Source organism: Cnephaeus nilssonii, assembly GCF_951640355.1.
Source record: "Cnephaeus nilssonii genome assembly, chromosome: 7".
Classification (NCBI taxonomy): Eukaryota; Metazoa; Chordata; class Mammalia; order Chiroptera; family Vespertilionidae; genus Cnephaeus; species Cnephaeus nilssonii.
In genome coordinates, this window is record NC_137078.1 from 73,000,115 (window position 1) to 73,017,335 (window position 17,221).

A 17,221-nucleotide genomic window follows, 5' to 3' on the forward strand; every position below is an offset into this window, starting at 1 on the left:
AGGCTCCACACCCCGCTGCGCTGATCTCTCCTCCATGTTGAAGACAGGGAAGCCGAGACTCAGAAAGGTTTGAGCTGGGTCCATCAGCAAGTGGCACAGCCCATTTTCAGCCCAGGCCTCACTCCGGAGCTCCCGCCTTTCCCCCTCAGCTACGTTGTCTCAAGAATAATTTTTCTCATGGAGCAGCTGGCTACTCACAAATGACCACAAATCTGTCTCAAAGACATAAAGACCCAGAACAGAAAGGGCCACAAATTATTATTACTGTTATCATGAACGCTATTATTAATCACGAACATTGCAAGGTCAGCATTTACCCTGTATGGCTCAGACATGCAGAAATAAAACTGAGTGTCTTCTACAACTCAACTCAACTTGATCACAGCCTCCCTTCCCCCAACTTTATTTCTAGGTGAAAGTTCATTCTCTTCACAACTGGAAGTGCTGATGCTGCATTTTCTTTTGTTGTAAAGGACATTTTGGGGACAATTGGTAAATTCTGAAGCAAATCTATAGCTTAGATAATAGTACGTATATGAATCCCCCAATTCTAATTTGTACTGTGGTTATGTAGGAAAACGTCCTTGTTTTTGGAAATCCTTGTTGACGTATTTAGGGGTAAAGAGACGTTGTATCTGCAACTTTGAAATACTAGTAGTTCAGAAAAAATACACATGGCTTTCGGGAAAACCACACACACGTGCAGAAGAATGAAGCAAATGTAGTAAAGTGTTAGCATTTGGGGAATTTAGATGAAAGGTATCAGAAGTCTTTGCACTAGTCTTTGAAACTTTTCTGAAATGATGTCAAAAGCAAAAAAAAAAAATTTTTTTTAAATAAGAAAATGTACTCTTGTCTAAAAAAAAAAAAAAAAAGTCAAATCAGGGTCCGAACTCTCTGTTAGGATGGCCCCGTCTCTTGGCAGGGCCCGCCCCCCACCCCTCAGGATGACACCTGGCAGCGGAGGAGCCTTCGACGACACCCGAAGCCTTGGGCCTAGCTTTCCGGGCTTGGTGGCCCTGCGGGCTGCCTTGCCCGCTTGGGTCTTTGGTGTCACTGCCCTCCCCATTGCTTCTCTGCTGGTGTAACTGGTCCAGCCTGGCTTTGGGCCCGAGCATGTGTCACTCCAGAGTGTGACTCTGTAGTCATGGCCTCTGTGTCGAGGTTGTGCAGTCCCATGACCCTAAGCCTCTTACAATTGATGCCTCAGCAGGGCATAGACAGGCCCCCCTGGAAGCTTCTGACGCTGACCACGGCCCACAGTGGCCTCGGGAAACCAGGCCCTTATACATATGCGCCAGTCTCGTCAGGAAAATCAAATACCCCCCTGGTTGTTTTAAGAGAGAAATGTAATATTAGGAATTGGCTGCACAGTATTCAACAAGTGGAAAAGCAAACAGTGAGCTATCAGAGGTACTAACTTCAGGTAACAGAGACCACCTCTGGGGATGGGAGGACAAGGGAAGAAGTTGGGGTTATTAGAACCTAGAAACTGGGACCCAGACCCTCTAGGTGGGCACACCTGTGCCTGGTGCTGGTATAACCGAGGGGCCACCACGAGGCTGGTCTGGGAATGTGGAAAAAACCTGGAAACTGGACCCAGTTGCTACTGGAACCAATTGCCCCTGCCAGGGAGAAGGGCTGTTGTGAGGTGATGCTAACAGACAAGAACAGAGAGCGTCAAGCTCTTTCTTCCTCACCCAGCCTCTTGGACTTCCTCACTGCCCCCTATCCACAGAAATGGCTGTGGAAACAGCTGGCAAAACAGAAACAGCGGACAGTGTCAGCCCCAGCATCACAGAACAGAATAGGAAATATAGTCAGTGATATTGTAATAACTACGTATTGTGCCAGGTGGGTATTGGAGATATCAGGGGGTCACTTCGTAAAGTATATGGTTGTCTAACCACTATGCTGCCCCCCTGAAACGAATACAAAATAATATTGAATGTCAACTGTCATTGAAAAAATACACAAAACAGAATATAGCGGGTGGGTTTGGGGCTGAGAGCGAGCAGTTTGACAACTGGCACTGGGAGAGGGTGGGAACCGGGGCTGAGCTGAGCGGGAACGCGAGGTTCTCTCCTCCCCGGAGACACGCTGCTGCCACTGCACCTCCATTGCGAGGCGAGGCGGCGTCTCGGTGCCCTCGAAGCAGGCCCGGGCCCCCGTGCTCCGGGGCATCTGCTTCCACGGGTGTTCACCCCGGGCAGGCCCCGGACGCGAATCCCAAGCTCTCGCCCTCTTTTCTCTGTTTCAGCCCTGGCAGGGTTCCTCGTCTGACACGAGAAACTGCTTACTCTACGACTTCAGCAAAACTCATTCTCTAGGTCATCAAATTTTATTGCAAGTTTCATATTAAAGTTTATTTAGAGAGGAGATTTTAGGATTCTGGAAAATTTCTTTTCTCTCCGATATATGTTGGCTCTTGGAGTTGAATGTCTGACTCTTCAAAACAGTCTTGCTTTGGACTCTTTCAAGAGTCCGGTTGGACTTCAGTGCTGAACAATGACTTCTTTATCCTCGGCTGTGCTCCACCGCCTCCTCGGACGATGGGTGAAGGGCCACCCGGCAGCGAGAAACATTCGAGGGAAGGAAAGCCCTCAGTTTAAAGCTCCCAATATTACCCTGCACCAAGAACATGAACGGAGCACTGACTCTGTGCTTGGTGCCGTGCAACACTGCAGCTCTCACCAGACCTGTCCTCACAACACGCCTGCGAGGAGAGCACACAGGTCCCTGCAGCAGGCAGCCCGGGCCTCTCCGCCCGGTGCCACCGATTCCATCCTTTCGGCTTTGGGAAAACTGAGGCCTAAGGGGGCCACGCAAACCAGAAATGCATACAAGCTGTGGAACAGTCTAGCACTGGGAAGTCACTGAACCTCACGTTATTTTCATTCTTTACAAGTATGTTTTTATTCATTTTAGAGAGGAAGGGAGAGGGAGAAAGATAGAAACATCGATGTGAGGGAGAAACATTGATCAGTTGCCTCCTGCACCCGCCCCGACTGGGGATCAAACCCACAATCTGGGCAGGTGCCCTGACTGGGAACAGAACCAGTGACTTTTTAGTGCATAGGACAACACCCAAATGACTGAGTCATACTGGCCAGGGCTGACCTTCACCTTCTACAAAGTACAATGTCATAAAGATTTGAGATAATAGATGGGAAATTTGGGGCACAGTGCCTGGAAAATAATGGGTATTTGATAAATGTTGATATATGGATGATGATGATGATGATGATGATGATGATGATAAACCTGTATTGACTGTTACTATGTGAGGCACAGGGCTAAGCACTTTGCGTGTGTGAATTATTTTGATCCCCGTAATCAATCTCTATCCACACGGGAACACTCTCCCTCCTCCCACCCAGCCCCACTGGTCTTTCTCGTCAGGCACCCACCCCTGGGGCACAGCTCTGGGTGTGAATCATGCCCGCCCAGGAGAGGATGTCCTTGCTGCTCCTTGGGATGGTCGGCAACCTCTCCCTACCCACAGCTTTTGTTAGCGTTGTTGTGGTTTCTTTCATTCAGCGCTTTGAGTGTTGTATAAATTTCAGTTCCCACCCTTTCTAAGAACATTTTTGTTTGTTGCATTGAGAAATTTGAAGGCTTTGTGATTTTCTTCTTCTTTTTGCTTTGTTATTTTTTAGACCATTATTTGAAAATTCTTTGAGATTTACAAAAGAGTTGTAAAAATGGTACAGAGAGTTCACCCAGCTTCCCTTCGTGTTACATAATGTTTCATAACAGCAGCACTTTCATCAAAACGAAAAATTTGAAGCTGGCACATCACTGTGAACTACAGACTTCATTTGGATCTCACCAGTTGTCATTTCTTTTAAATATATTTTTATTAATTTCAGAGAGGAGGGGAGAGGGAGAGAGCAAGATGAAAACATCCATGATGAGAGAAAAATCATTGATCAGCTGCCTCCTGCACGCCCCACACTGGGGATCCAGCCCGCAACCCGGGCATGTGCCCGGACGGGGAATTGAACTGTGACCTCCTGGTTCACAGGTCTATGCTCAACCACCGAGCCACGCCAACCGGGCTGGATCGCACCAGTTTTTCCACAAATGCCCCTTTTCTGTCCCAGGATAAATACCGCATCACATGTCGCTGTCATGTCTCCTCAGTCTCCTTTGTTCTGTGGCAGTTTCGCAGTCTCTCCTTGGTTTTTCATGGCTGTGGCTTTTCAAGAGTCCTGGTTAGCTAATCTGTAGATTGTGCCCAAGGCTCTGTCCGATGTTGCTCGTGATTAGACTGGGCTTATGGAACTGGGGGAGGAATATCACACGCGTGAGGTGGCCTTCTCCTCGTATCATATCTGGGAGTAGATGCCATCAACATGCCTTGTTACTGGTGATGTGAGTCCGGCCGGGTGCTCCACTGTAAAATGGCTATTTTCCCTTTTTCCATGTCCTTGAGATCCACACAGTTACCCAGAAACAAGCATTATTGAATGTCATAAGTGACTCGGGCAGAGCAACAGTTCAGAAGCAGTCACTGGATATTACACTCCTCACCCCCCAAATACTCTCAGGTCCCCCCATTCGAGAATCACTGCCCAGTCACCCACTTTCCTAGATTTCACAAAACTTCCCCAAACTCTGAAGGTAACAAACCAAGTGCAGAAGAGAAAACGGGGCTTCTCTTTAACAGAAGAGGAAAGTGGGCGTGGCCTGCAGGAAACTCTCTTTTCTGCTTTAGAGAGAAGGTGCCCCAGTCCCTCCTGTCTCTCCTCTAAGGGGTAGGGCGAAAGGAGTTTCCTCCACAGCCCACCTTGCGCCACCTCCACCAGTGAACGGCTGGGATTCTGAGCTCTGGCCCTGCTGAGGGGCAGCCCAAGTCCTGATGTTTAACAGGAGCTGCCCACATGTTAGGGGTCCGGGACTGAGGACCAAGTGGCTGACTCGGACAGTGGGTGCCCTGGGTCACTTAGAGATGTGATCCGGGCCCTGCATGATGTGTGTGTATGTAGGGGGGGGAGGGGTGGCGCCCACAGGCACTGCTGGGAGCAGGGGTAGGAGAGCCACTCCCATGAGGGGTGCAGCGTGAGTGCCACATAGGGAAGAGGTGCCGCGTGGCAGTGGCAGTGACCGCCTCCGAGCTCTTGTCCCCATCTCAGGAGTGAAAGTGAAGCACGCCCCTTCCCTTGGGTTTTAGAAGGCCTGGCTGCTCTTGGATGACCCAACTGCTCAGAGCAGCGGGGGAGGCGAGGCATCGCCCACAGAGACGTCTGGACTTTCTGCTAATCCTGTTGGGGGTGTTCAAGACAGTTTAAATTCAATTTGGATTTTAAAAAATGTAAAACACCTTATGAGTTATTTCCCAGTTCCAAAAGTGTGACCGTAGCCTCCTGCCGAACTTCCCTCCATGGGACAGTGACTGCTGGAAGGGGGACTTGGCAAGACTCCTGATCACCCCGGTTTTCTCATCCCCATCACCCATCCATGCTAACTTCCCCAGGAACCCACAAAGCCCCTTTGTGTGTGGTGAGCTGCGGCCTAGGCGGTTGGAAGGGCCTGGCTGGTGCTGTGATAGGAGGTAGAAGGGAGAGAGAGAGAGAGAGAGAGAGAGAGAGAGAGAGAGAGAGAGAGAGAGAGCCGTCACTCCGCTGCTGAGGCTGGGGCCAGGGAAAACAGGTCTGGGAGGAAGAGCATCCTGCTGTCCAATGCTCCCGTCTCAGGGAAGAGCGGTATCACACTGGAGGATCGCTAATGAGACCCAACAGACTTTCATTATTCATTGTGTTTCAAGACAAAAGATCTTTCTGTTTCTGCTTTATGCCGAACCGTTTTTAAATTACCTGGGGATGGAAACTGGTTTTGAGAGCCCGAAGAACAGTCTCTGTTGGCAACTTGCACCCACCCTTAAGGAGGGCGTAGCACTTTAGCCAAGACCCCAAAAGCTGATCCAAGTACATCCTAACGCCTTAGGGAGTAAAGCCGATTTTACGGAAGAATTCACTGCAAGATGGGAGACAGGGTTATGTTGCACACCGCAGAGCGAAAGTTAATGAACGTGCCGGTTGGACTCTTCTGCTCTCTCTGCCCCAGCATTTCCTTCTTGGCTGCCAGCCCCCCCCCCCCCCTCCTATTGCCCCCTTGCCCCAGGCTTCACCCAACTCCCGGTTCAGCTCTTCCCACCACCCCTGCCTCCTGGACAGAGCAGTGCAGAGGCCACCGGACTCATCCCACCTTGCAAACACCCCTCCCTCTGAACAGAATAGCTCTTGGGGGGCTTAGCATCTGCTCTCCTTGGTTTTGATGGTGGGAGATGTAAAGAAATAACTTTTCCCTCTTACGGAGATTTTTCTCTCTACCCCCCTCTCCATCTCCTTTTGACATTATTAAACACAAACATCACTTTCCTCTCCCAAATCACCATATATGAACTCAGATTCTCTAGAGGTTATGGGAGGAGGACCTTGGAGAAAGAGGCAAGGCTGAAGAATTAATTGTTAACCTCTTGCCTAGTGAACCCCCCTCTCCCCCCATCCCCACAACGTGCAGCAGGGTGCTCAAACGGGTGGGCTTTGGTCTGGTGACCTGGGCTCAGCATTGGGCTCATTCAGCTGTGACCTAGGACGGACTTCTGATCAGGTGTCAACAAATGCACGCCACCTCGCTTCTCTGCCTCCGTTTCCTCATTTGTAAAAGGGAGGCAGTAACCCCTTTCCTGTCTACTTCTCAAGGTTGCCGTGAGGATCAGAAGAGTTAATGGATGGGAAGGCACCAAGGAAGCGTAAAGAAATAAAATCCTGCCCTGAGCTCTTAGTACTAAAGCTTTTGGCAAAATTGTGGGGAAGGCAAATGAGCCTTCGGATGTTACCACCTTTCTGCCCTCCTTCCCTCCTTGAGTCATTTCCCCTTTGTTTGCTCAGGGCCTGCCTCCTCTTCCCCGCACATCAGGGTCCTTTCTGGGTAAAGGGCCAGCTGTTATTTACAGCCGAATGGAAATCTCAACCCATATTCCCTCTGCCAGCCTCTGGCGTTACCCCCGGCCTCTGCCTGTGGTGTGAAGGCTCTGGGTGCACCAGTGCTCCTGGGCCATGGTCCGGGGTTTGGGTTCTGTGGGTTTGGGTCAGAGCCCAGCCATCTGCCTCTCACATGAGTGATCCCGGAGGTTCCGGTTCAGGTGCTGCGCTTGTGGAACCCGGAAGAACACTGATTCCTAGGGTTCGGGACTTGAGGAAGGGTTAGGGGAGGTGTTTCAGGATGGGAGGGGATCCCACTGATCTCACCCCAAGGCAGAGGCCGCCAGGCCTCCCAGGGCAGGCCTCCTGCAGTCATCACAGAAAGACATCACTTTTTCAAGAAGAGCAACAATCACTGCCATTGCCACAAAGCCTTTTAATCGCAGCCAGCCCTCCCCACATCTTGGGAAGTCAGGGAGTACAGTTCCTAGTTCTCGGGGACAAAGCTGAGGCCCCCACAGGCTGGGTGATTGGTCTCACCCGCCATGATTATAGCAGATGAGAACTCGGGGACACGGCGCCCTGGCCCGTGCACGTGCCTGTGTACTGCATCCCTGCCTGTTAACTCCTCCTGGGCCCCTCCTTCACCTCAGCCTCGTGGCAGGAAGTGGTGGTGGGGGGTCTTCCCTGAACTTCACTCCCTTTCTCTAATTGTCACTGAATAATGTCATGTCTACTCCCTCAATATCTGTAGAACCCACCACCTTCTCCATCCCCATCCACCACCGAAGTCCTGGCCCAGAGGCCGGCTCCACTCCTCTGGGGGTGGCAGGACCAAACAGGGTGTCTTCCTGGCTATAGTCACCGCTTCTTGGGCAACGTGGCTGACGGTGTCTAGTCTAATGTGGCCCAGTCCTCTAGCGTAAGTGATTGGTGCAGAGGTGGGTCCCTGGCCTGGAAGGACCAAGTGGTTGTTGGCCATACTCCCCACGATGCGGAGAGGAGGAAAACCAGACAGGAGCTGAGAGGAGCAGAAGCAAGGGAGACAGAGAATGAAGGTTCATCCAGGAGGCACCGAGGACTGAGAATTGACCGGTGCACTTGGCAATGTGGAGGTCACTGCTCACCTGACCAGGGCAGGTCAGAGGCATGGTGGATGCGGAGGCCTGTGGGAGGGAACGGACTAGTGACAGCCAGGGAGGCTCACTTGTGGACTGAAGGGCAGGAGAACAGTGCAAACAATGGGACTCCGTAAAGAAGTGGGACCAAAAGTGGTTTGTTTGTTGAAGATAGAGAATTAATAGCTTGTTTGTATGCTTATGAGAATGAGCCGGTCAAGGGGGAAGAATTGATGACTCTGGAGGCAGAGGGGGCTCGGCTGCTGGAGGGATGTCCCGGTGGAGGTGGGGTCGGACGTCCACGTGGGTAGAGGCTGGGTTTTGTGGGAGCTCAGATGTTTCATCCCCAGGAGGGGGAGGGCAGGCGAAGAACATGAGTGCAGATGCAGGAGGGGTGATGTGTGGGTGTGGCTGGCTCTTCTGTTACCTTCTGTGTTCACAGGGTACTAGGAGGCAAGTGAGGTGGGGAAGAGGGCTGAGATTTGAGGAGCTAGAAGACGGTAGGAAATAGTCAGCTGGGGGAGTGGCTACTCCAGGGATGCACTGAAGCTGTGCCAGGCACACCGGGCCCATTTGGGGTGAGCAAACGTGAATTCAAGTGAGACCTGTCAGCAGGGGTGAGCCACCCTCAGGTACTTGTGTCTCCTCTTGGCCTTCCCCAGAAGGGCCCCATCCTGTGGGGAGGCAGAGGACGAAACCACCTGGGCAGGTGCATCTGTAGCAGGTCAAAACCCAGGTAAAGGTCACCTTGGCCACCTTCAGCTCACCCTCCCAGAACTCTCAATGGGCCCTGCTGGCCTGTACCGTAGGCCTCCCTACTCCTATCCCCTCATCCATCCTAAGTCACCCCCCAAGTGGGAGCCAAATCTGCTCTCTGGGGGTGGATTTTGGCACACTGGCAGTGAAACAGGCTGCCTTGGGAGGTAGCCCGCCCCCTCTCCCTGGAGGTGGCAATTTGGAGGGTGCATGATGAAGGGCAAATTTGGGATTGGGGAGGAGCTGCATTAGTTGACCTTGGAGTCTGAGAATCTATGTTTCACTCCTGGCTCAGACAATCTGTGGCTGGATGACATTAGCCAAGTTCACTCATGACTCTGAGCCTCCGTTTCCTCATCTGTAAAATGGGGATGCTGACCGGACCTAACTCATAAGGCAGCCGCAGGTATTCAGTGAGTTCACACTCCTCAAGTGCCGGCACCGTGAGCTCTCAACAGCGGCGACTGCGTTTCTTCCCAAGCCTATGAGATTTCCGTCGGAAATGAATGGCCAGTGTAGGAAAGAAGGAGCATTGCTCAGAGATGGGGAATGTGTGGGTGGAGCAAGGAGAGAAGATGAGGCTGTCGAGGTGGCTGTCTGCTTACTGAGCAGATAAAGGCGAGAAGCCTTTCCCCACAGCAGCGGGCTTTCAGCGGGGCGCAGGTCCGCGTGCACCCCACTCTGCCACTTGGCCAAGGCTCATCCTCTCTGCGGACTCCTCAGTGACAGTCATCTTCTGGGGATGGAGCCCACAGGCGGGCATGTGCCCTGACAGAGAATACAACGGGCAACCTTTTGGTGCCCAGGATGGTGCCCAACCTACTGAGCCACACCGGCCAGGGATCAGGTCTTCTGCTCTTGATCCAATCAACGTTCTTGTCACAAAACCTGCAGGTGAAGGTGGGCCTGGATGTTCTCTGGAGTGGCAGCCCCCTCCCCTCCCCCCTTTTTATTTTAAGACACCAAGAGCCTTGGGTGTGGCTACCCCAGGGCAGAACAATGTCCAGGTAGCTCAGCTCAGGACTCAGTGTTCCCACCTTGCCTGCCCAGGTCCCTGGCCAGTGTGCCTGGCTGAGCTCCCCAGGCAGCAGGCAAACAAGCCTCTATTGATTCTGGGTCGCGGCAGAAGAATGCTCCTTTGTTGAGCTCAATGCCCTCCTCCTCCCTATGTCCTTGCCCACAGGAGAGGCTTTCAGGTAGGAAGCAGCTTCACCTCGCTCCTTCCCCAGGACCTCAGAGGGCAAGGGTGGGGGGAAGGGAACAGAACAGCACCCCAGCCCCTGGGGGAGGCCTCCAAGCCCTCCCTCTCCTGTCTCTTCTTCCTCACTCCCAAGCTTTCGCCACCTTTCCCATCCTCCTCTCATTGCTCAGGGGAGGTCCAGTCCCAGGTCTCTCAGTGTGAAAATCCTCTCTACCTTTTTTTTAAAATGTAGATTTTTATTGATTTCAGAGAGGAAGGGAGAAGGAGAGATGGATAGAAACATCAACGGTGAGAGAGAATCATTGATTAGCTGCCTCCTGCACGCCCCCTATTTAGGATCGAGCATATGTCCTGACCCGAATCAAACTGTGACCTCCTGGTTCACAGGTAGATGCTCAATCACTGAGCCACACCGGCCGGGCCTCTCTACTTTTTAAGGTCCCACTCCACAAGTCCCCACAAGAATGCGGGCTTGTTGAGAGGGGGAAACGGGACTTGTTCATATCTGGACCCTTTTGTTTACCTTGAAACTCGGTCCAGAAGAGACATACCAGAATCTTGAGAAACCAATTACCTGATTTCTGCCAATAGCACTATCCCTCTCCCCGTCACTCAGACCTGAAATTTGACCAGCCCATTATGTGGTTGGTCACAAGTCTGTTGATTCTTCTTGAAAAGTTCCTTAAACTCCTTAGCCTGGGTAATAGCCCTCCCCAGTTTAGCATCAACCTACCCAACCACCTCCTTCTCCTGGCCTGGACTCGCCACTGTTGAATCATCCACTTACTTTATCCCTATTTATTGAGCACATACGATGTGTACTATGTGCTGCCATTGCTCTAGGGAACTAGGGGTGTTCCAGCGAATGAGACAGAGTCTTCTCCCTCAAGGGTCTTACAGTCTCTTTGGGGTAGACAGACAATAAACAGGTACACAAATGATTAAAAAATATAGTATCGAAAATCGTGATGGGTGCTCTGAAGAAAATCACACAGATGAAGGGGGATGAGATTGAGGATGAGAATGTGTGTGTAACAGGGAAGCAGCCACAGGGGCGGGGGCGGAAGCTCTGAGAGTTGAGGTCACAGAGGAAGAGTTTATATCTGCGAAGTGTGAAGGGAGGGTTCGCTCGGCCAGTGTGTCCTGCTCAGTCTGACCTCCAGGCTTTGTCCTGCAGGATCTTCTACCTGAAGTGACCTCCCCAAGCTTCTTGTTCTTTCTCAGTTATACTTGGGTTTTAGGACTCAGCGCCAGTCCCACCATCACTCGGAGGCCTTCCTTGGTTTCTCCAGGCCACAGCTATCTTTCCTTTTAAGTTTCTAAGATGTTTCCTCTGGTCTTGGGTTTAATGGCCTGTGCCGTTCAAGCTCAGGTTCTCAAACATTTCCTCAGCACCCACTCTGTGCCTCACCTGGGTGCCTCATCCAATACTCACCTACCAAACCCAAGGGGTCATATTATGCCCAATTTTCACAGATGGGTAAACAGAGGCTCAGAGAGATTCAGCAACTTATCTGTGGCTTCCCATTTTGCAGACACAGAAACTGAGACTCAGACAGGTAAAGCAACTTGTCTGAGGTCACGGAGCTGATAAATGCCAAAACTCAAACCCCAGCCTCAGCTTGGGTTTGAGGGACCTCCAAGCCCTTGATCGTAACCTCTGTAAACCAATCTGCCACCAGGTGCTTGGGAGACGTGTCAGTGGGCAGGTGAGGAAGGCGTCGTTGGGGCTCCTCAGAGAGAAGCACTGCAACCGGGGATGTCCAGGGCCTTGCCATCCTGGCTCTGCCTCCCCCCCAGCTCTGTGTCCTTGTTCACGTTGCTTACCTTCTCTGTGCCTTCATTTCCTCAGCTGTAAAATGGGATGATGCTAAGTCCTCCCTCTCCCACTTGCCGGGAGAAGGAAGCATGATGATGTTGGTGAACATGTTTTGAGGCCACGAAGCATCACCTTCCGTGTATTATTACTCATTCCCCTGACTTCCAGGATGAGTAAACAGTGGGAGAGTGGGGAACAGCACTGGGCGAGGGGAGAGGGAAAGCGTTGGGTGGGGTTTTCTCTGGGTAGAGAGAGGCAGGTGAATTCTTGCCCAGCCAACCTCACATGACAAGAGGAACCTGCTAACTAGGTCACCTTGCAGTAGGAAAGAGCTATTCCGGGACCTGCCTGCCGCCTCCCGAGCAGGAGCTGAGAGCTGGGCTATTTCAGGGGTGGCACAGAAAGCTCACCCAGTGGCTCTGTCTTGGATCCCAGCCCTACCTTTGTGCCTTGGGCCTTGAGAGCCAGGTGGCCCTGGTGGGCACTGTGCTGATACCCTCTGCCTGACTGCCCTCGGGTAGGCGGTGGCAACCTGTGACCCTCACAGCACAACCTTCCCCACCCCCTGGAAACCACCCTCCCGGGGCTGTGAGTGAGGACAGCAGGACACTAGGCTCGCGTTTCCCAGCCTGGCAGTGAGTCTCAGCGCTTGGCTGCAACAGCCCCGTGACACCGGGCAGCTCACTTGACCGTTCTGGGCCTGGGCCTCTCCACCCGTAAAAGAGAGGCAGTGGTGCTGACGTCCAGGACAGTTTGGGGATTAATGACACAAAGCACCAAGCACAGGGTCTGACCAGAGGAAGTGCTTGATAAATGGTTTTTCCTCATTGAGCTGCGGGGGTTTTCCATGCTACAGCGATGACTGTGGGAAGGACAGCGAACTGCTCAGGGGCCTGAAATAGGCTGTGTGTTGTGGTGTGGGAGGCGGAAGGAGGGAGAGATTACGCTGGAGAAGTTGGGCTTCTGAGGTTGTGGCCTGAGGAACACCATAAAAAGAAGAATCCTTTCGGAAGGAACTTGGGGCTTTGAGGTCAACGACTGTCCTACGTGAGAATTGCTCAGCTCTGGGCAGTGGGTCCATGCCCTGAGCTTCGGGTGCCTCATCCTCAAAATGGGGGAGGAAACACTTCCTATGCTGGGGCAAGGATCAAATGCAAAGCCTCCAGCACAGTGCTTGGCACCTAGAGACGCTATTGTTATCTCATTTTTTGTTTGTTAAGCCTCACCTGAGGAGAGTTTTTCTATTGATTTTTAGAGAGAGTGGAAGGGAGCAATGGGGAAAGGGAGAAAGAGAGAGAGAGAGAGAAATATTGACAAGAGAGCGACACATGAATTGGTCAGGGTTTGAACCTGCAACCCAGGTATGTGTCCTTGACCGGGAATCGAACCTGCAATCCTTTGGTATGCCGGCTGACGCTCTAACCACTGAGCACACTGGCCAGGGCTATTGTTATCTTATTTACCTCTCACATCAACCCCATGAGAAAAGTGTTATTATCCCCCATTTTATTGATGAGAAAATGAAGGCAGAGGCAGGTTAGTAAGTTATTGTCCAAGTTCTCACTGTTAGGAAGCAGCCTGACTGAGATTTGAATCCAGTCTGACTCCAGGATTGGCACTTTCCCCCACTCCCCTTGCCTGGCATATAGCAAGGGCTGGATAAAGCATATATAAACATATATGTGCAGATATGTATACCTGACAAGTGCCCAGCATGGCACAGTTACATAATCCGTGGCCAGTAATGGGCACCTGTTGTGTTGTAATTGTTATTCACATCATGACCATGGCTCAGAATTTAATTGGAAGTTATAAAGCTTAAGAGTGGCTAGTGAAGGTGGAGGGTGATCTAAGATATTAAAAAAGACAGCAATCTCATTTTCAAGGGAATTATAAAAAAGTATGGAGTAATAAAAACTAGTCATAATGGAATTCTCTGGAATTACAAAAAATGGGGGAAAATGTATATATATATATATATATATATATATATATATATATATATATATATAACAGTAGGAGCATGGTTAAGTAAATGATGGTTGCTCTCTTTGGTGGAAAATTACACACCTATTTAAAACAATGTTAATGTGACATAGAAAATATTTATTATGCAATTACTATTAAAGGGGAAAGGCTGGATATATAAAGTTCCATTTCTACTCTAATTATGCCTCTATTAAAGCATCAAGTGCACAAAGAGAAGAACTGAGAGGGAATATGCAGTCAATGTGTTAAATGCTGGAATTAAGGGTTTCCCTTTTTGTAATTGATTTAATCATTCAGTCATAATTTATTGAACACTTACTAAGTGCCAGTCACTGTGTTAGGCATGGTTATAGTGTGAATTATATTAGACTGCAGGAAGGCTTGAAAAGAAAAGAGGTTTTATTGCCTCTCCAAATATTCTGGGGGTGAGCAGTTCAAGGTCGATGTGGCAATTTCAGGGTGTCAGGGACCCCGGGTCTTTCTGTCTGATGGCTCTGCCATTCCTAGAGAAGCTGCCTTTTCCCATGTTGTCGGATAGGGCACACCACCATTGAGGTCCACAGTGTGGCCAGCAGCATGAGGACGGGGAGGGAGGGGCGTGCTCCTGCCCAGGAAAGTTGTGACTGGAAGCTGCCCACACCACCTCCGTTCTCATGCACTGGTCAGAGCTTTGTTGCCTGGTGACTCCTAGCTGCCAGGAAGACTAGCATGTCATTTCTTTGGGTGGCCATGAGCCTAGCTAAACATTCTAGCTAATGTGGAAGAAAGGAGAACAGCGCCTGGGAGGCCTCTGCTACAGCATGACCAGCTGATGAAGAGCCCACTGTCCAGTGAGAGAAATGCGTGTTAAGAGATGATCACCAGCCCGGCCGGCATGGCTCAGTGGTTGAGCGTTGACCTGTGAACCAGGAGGTCATGGTTTGATTCCCAGTCAGGCCACATGCCCAGGTTGCAGGCTCAATCCCCAATGTGGGGCATGCAGGAGGCAGCTCATTAATGTTTCTCTCTCATTGATGTTTCTCTCTTTCTCTCTCTCCCATTCCCTCTCTCTTCCTCTCTCTGAAATCAATTTTAAAAAGAAATGAAAAGGAATATATTAATTAAAAAAAACAAAAACCTTCCAACTGCTTCCCATCGATCCTTGAAAAATGATTTAAAAAATAATAAAATAACTTCTGGTCATGAAGCCTCCAGGATGTGTCCCCTGTCTCGCTGTCTCCCTTCAGGGACTGGTTCTCCGGCCACACTTGGCTTCTCCTCCCCAAATAAGCCAAGTATGTTCCCATCTCAGGGCCTTTGCACTTGCTGTTCCCTGTGTCTGGATGCTCTGTTCCCCCTGGTTTTCAGATGGTTAGTTCCCTCTCATCATTCAAGTCTTAGCTAAAACATTACCTCCTCAGAGAATTCTTTCCCGACCACCGATCAAAAGCAGCCACCCAGTCACTGCATATAATCCTCTTTTAACTCTGCACGAATTACTGGCTGGTAGTTTTCTTGCTTGTACATTTAGTGCCTAGATGGCCACTAGAATATGGATGCCATGGGAATGGGGTCTTCTCTACCTTCTTCATTGCTATGTCTCCAGCTCCTAGAACAGGTGCTCAATAGATACTAATTGAATGAATGAATCAGCCAGTGGCTCCTGGGTCCTGCAGAAGATACGGTTCTTGACCCCTGGGATCTCACCATCTAACACACAGGTTTGTACTGAACCTCCTGAACCAGAGCGTGGAGTGGTTAATAGCATGGGCCATGAAGCCAGACAGCTTGGGATCAAATCGTGGCTCTGGTCCATAACAGCTGTGGTCTGTAAAACACTCAGCAGGATTTTTAGAGGAACATAGTACATGCTCAATAAGTGCTAGTCATTGTCATTATCATGCAGGTCATATAAAAACACAAAACAGTACACTCCAAGGCACTAGGAAATCACTTTGTTTATTAATTTGTTTCTGGAGCCCCCCTTGCAGGCCTTTGGACGTGAGCATGAGAAGGGGCGGTGCGTTTTGGGGAGCCTTCATTCTCCCAACAGCTCTATGGGATAAGCACTATTAGAGCTATCTTACCTTATAATAGAGAAACATGCAAATTGACCGCACCTCCGCTATGCCCATGATTGGGCCAGCGGAGGCTGAGGGCGGGACTCCCGGTGGCCTGTCGACCGTTGATAAAATCAAGATGGCGGTGCCCAGTGGCCACGCCCGAGCCGCTGCTCCCCTGGGGTGCCTGGGGTGATCGGCACCCCGGGGGGCGTGGCCGCGCCCGTGACCGCTCCCTGGGGGTGCCTGGGGTGATAGGCACCCCTGGGGGGCGTGACCACGCCCGTGCAGCTGCTCCCCGGGGGTGCCTGGGGTGATCCACAGGGATCGGGCCTAAACCTGCAGTTGGACATCCCCCGAGGGGTCCCATATTAGAGAGGGTGCAAGCTGGGCTGAGGGACACCCTCCCCAGTGCACGAATTTCGTGCACCGGGCCTCTAGTTTTATAGATAAGAGAACTGAGTCTCAGGGCGGTGAAATGATCGGCACCATGGGTGGCAGGACCAAGAACCACAGCCAGGTCTGACTAGAATCAATGTCGCGTCCCCCCATCCCCCGCCAATACACACACACACACACTTGCCCTCTCACCATCCTGCTCTGGAGGCCTGGGCTCCAGCCCTGAGCCTGTGGGCTTACATGGTGGCAGCAAAACAGAGTGGGCAGGAGCAGAGCTGTTGGTGTACATAGTCCTGATCCGAATCTGAACCTGGCAAGATGTGGGACAAGACCCCATATTGGAAAAATGAGGACCATAGGAGTTTCTGCCTCCCAGACAACAGATGGCAGCTGTCAGGACAGCGCCTGGCAAAGGGTGGGCGGGTGGTAAATCCTTGTTCACTGAATGCATTGCAGACTTGGTGTAAGGGTGGAATGAGATGAGGCTGGTCTGTCAGCTATATGATAGCCAGTTCTAAAATTCCATAACGGAGGACCAGATGCAGGACTCCATAAGGCAGCACCTGCGTGGATAGGAATTCAGAGCTGGGAGGAGCAGCAATAATTGTCTTGTGGACGCGTGAGGGAGCCAAGGCCCAGAGAGGGGGCATGAGCTGGCCCAGTCACCCAGCGGGTTGGTGGTAGAGAGCTCCAGGGTTTAGGTCTGCACGTAGCTTTGCAGGGTTGTAAGATGAAATGCACATGTATATGTAAAGCGCTAGCACGGTGGCTGGAACAGGGTAAGTCGACAATAAACGTCAGTGTCCCTCTTTCTTCATATTCATTCCCCACATGGACACAGGAAGCAACCTCCTACCCCTCAGCTGCGGTTGGGTCGCCACCCTGCTTACAAATCTTTTGCTTTTCCATTGGCATCTCAGACACCCTAAGCCGTTTCACCCGCCTGCGTTTCTGCCACCTCTTTATAACTA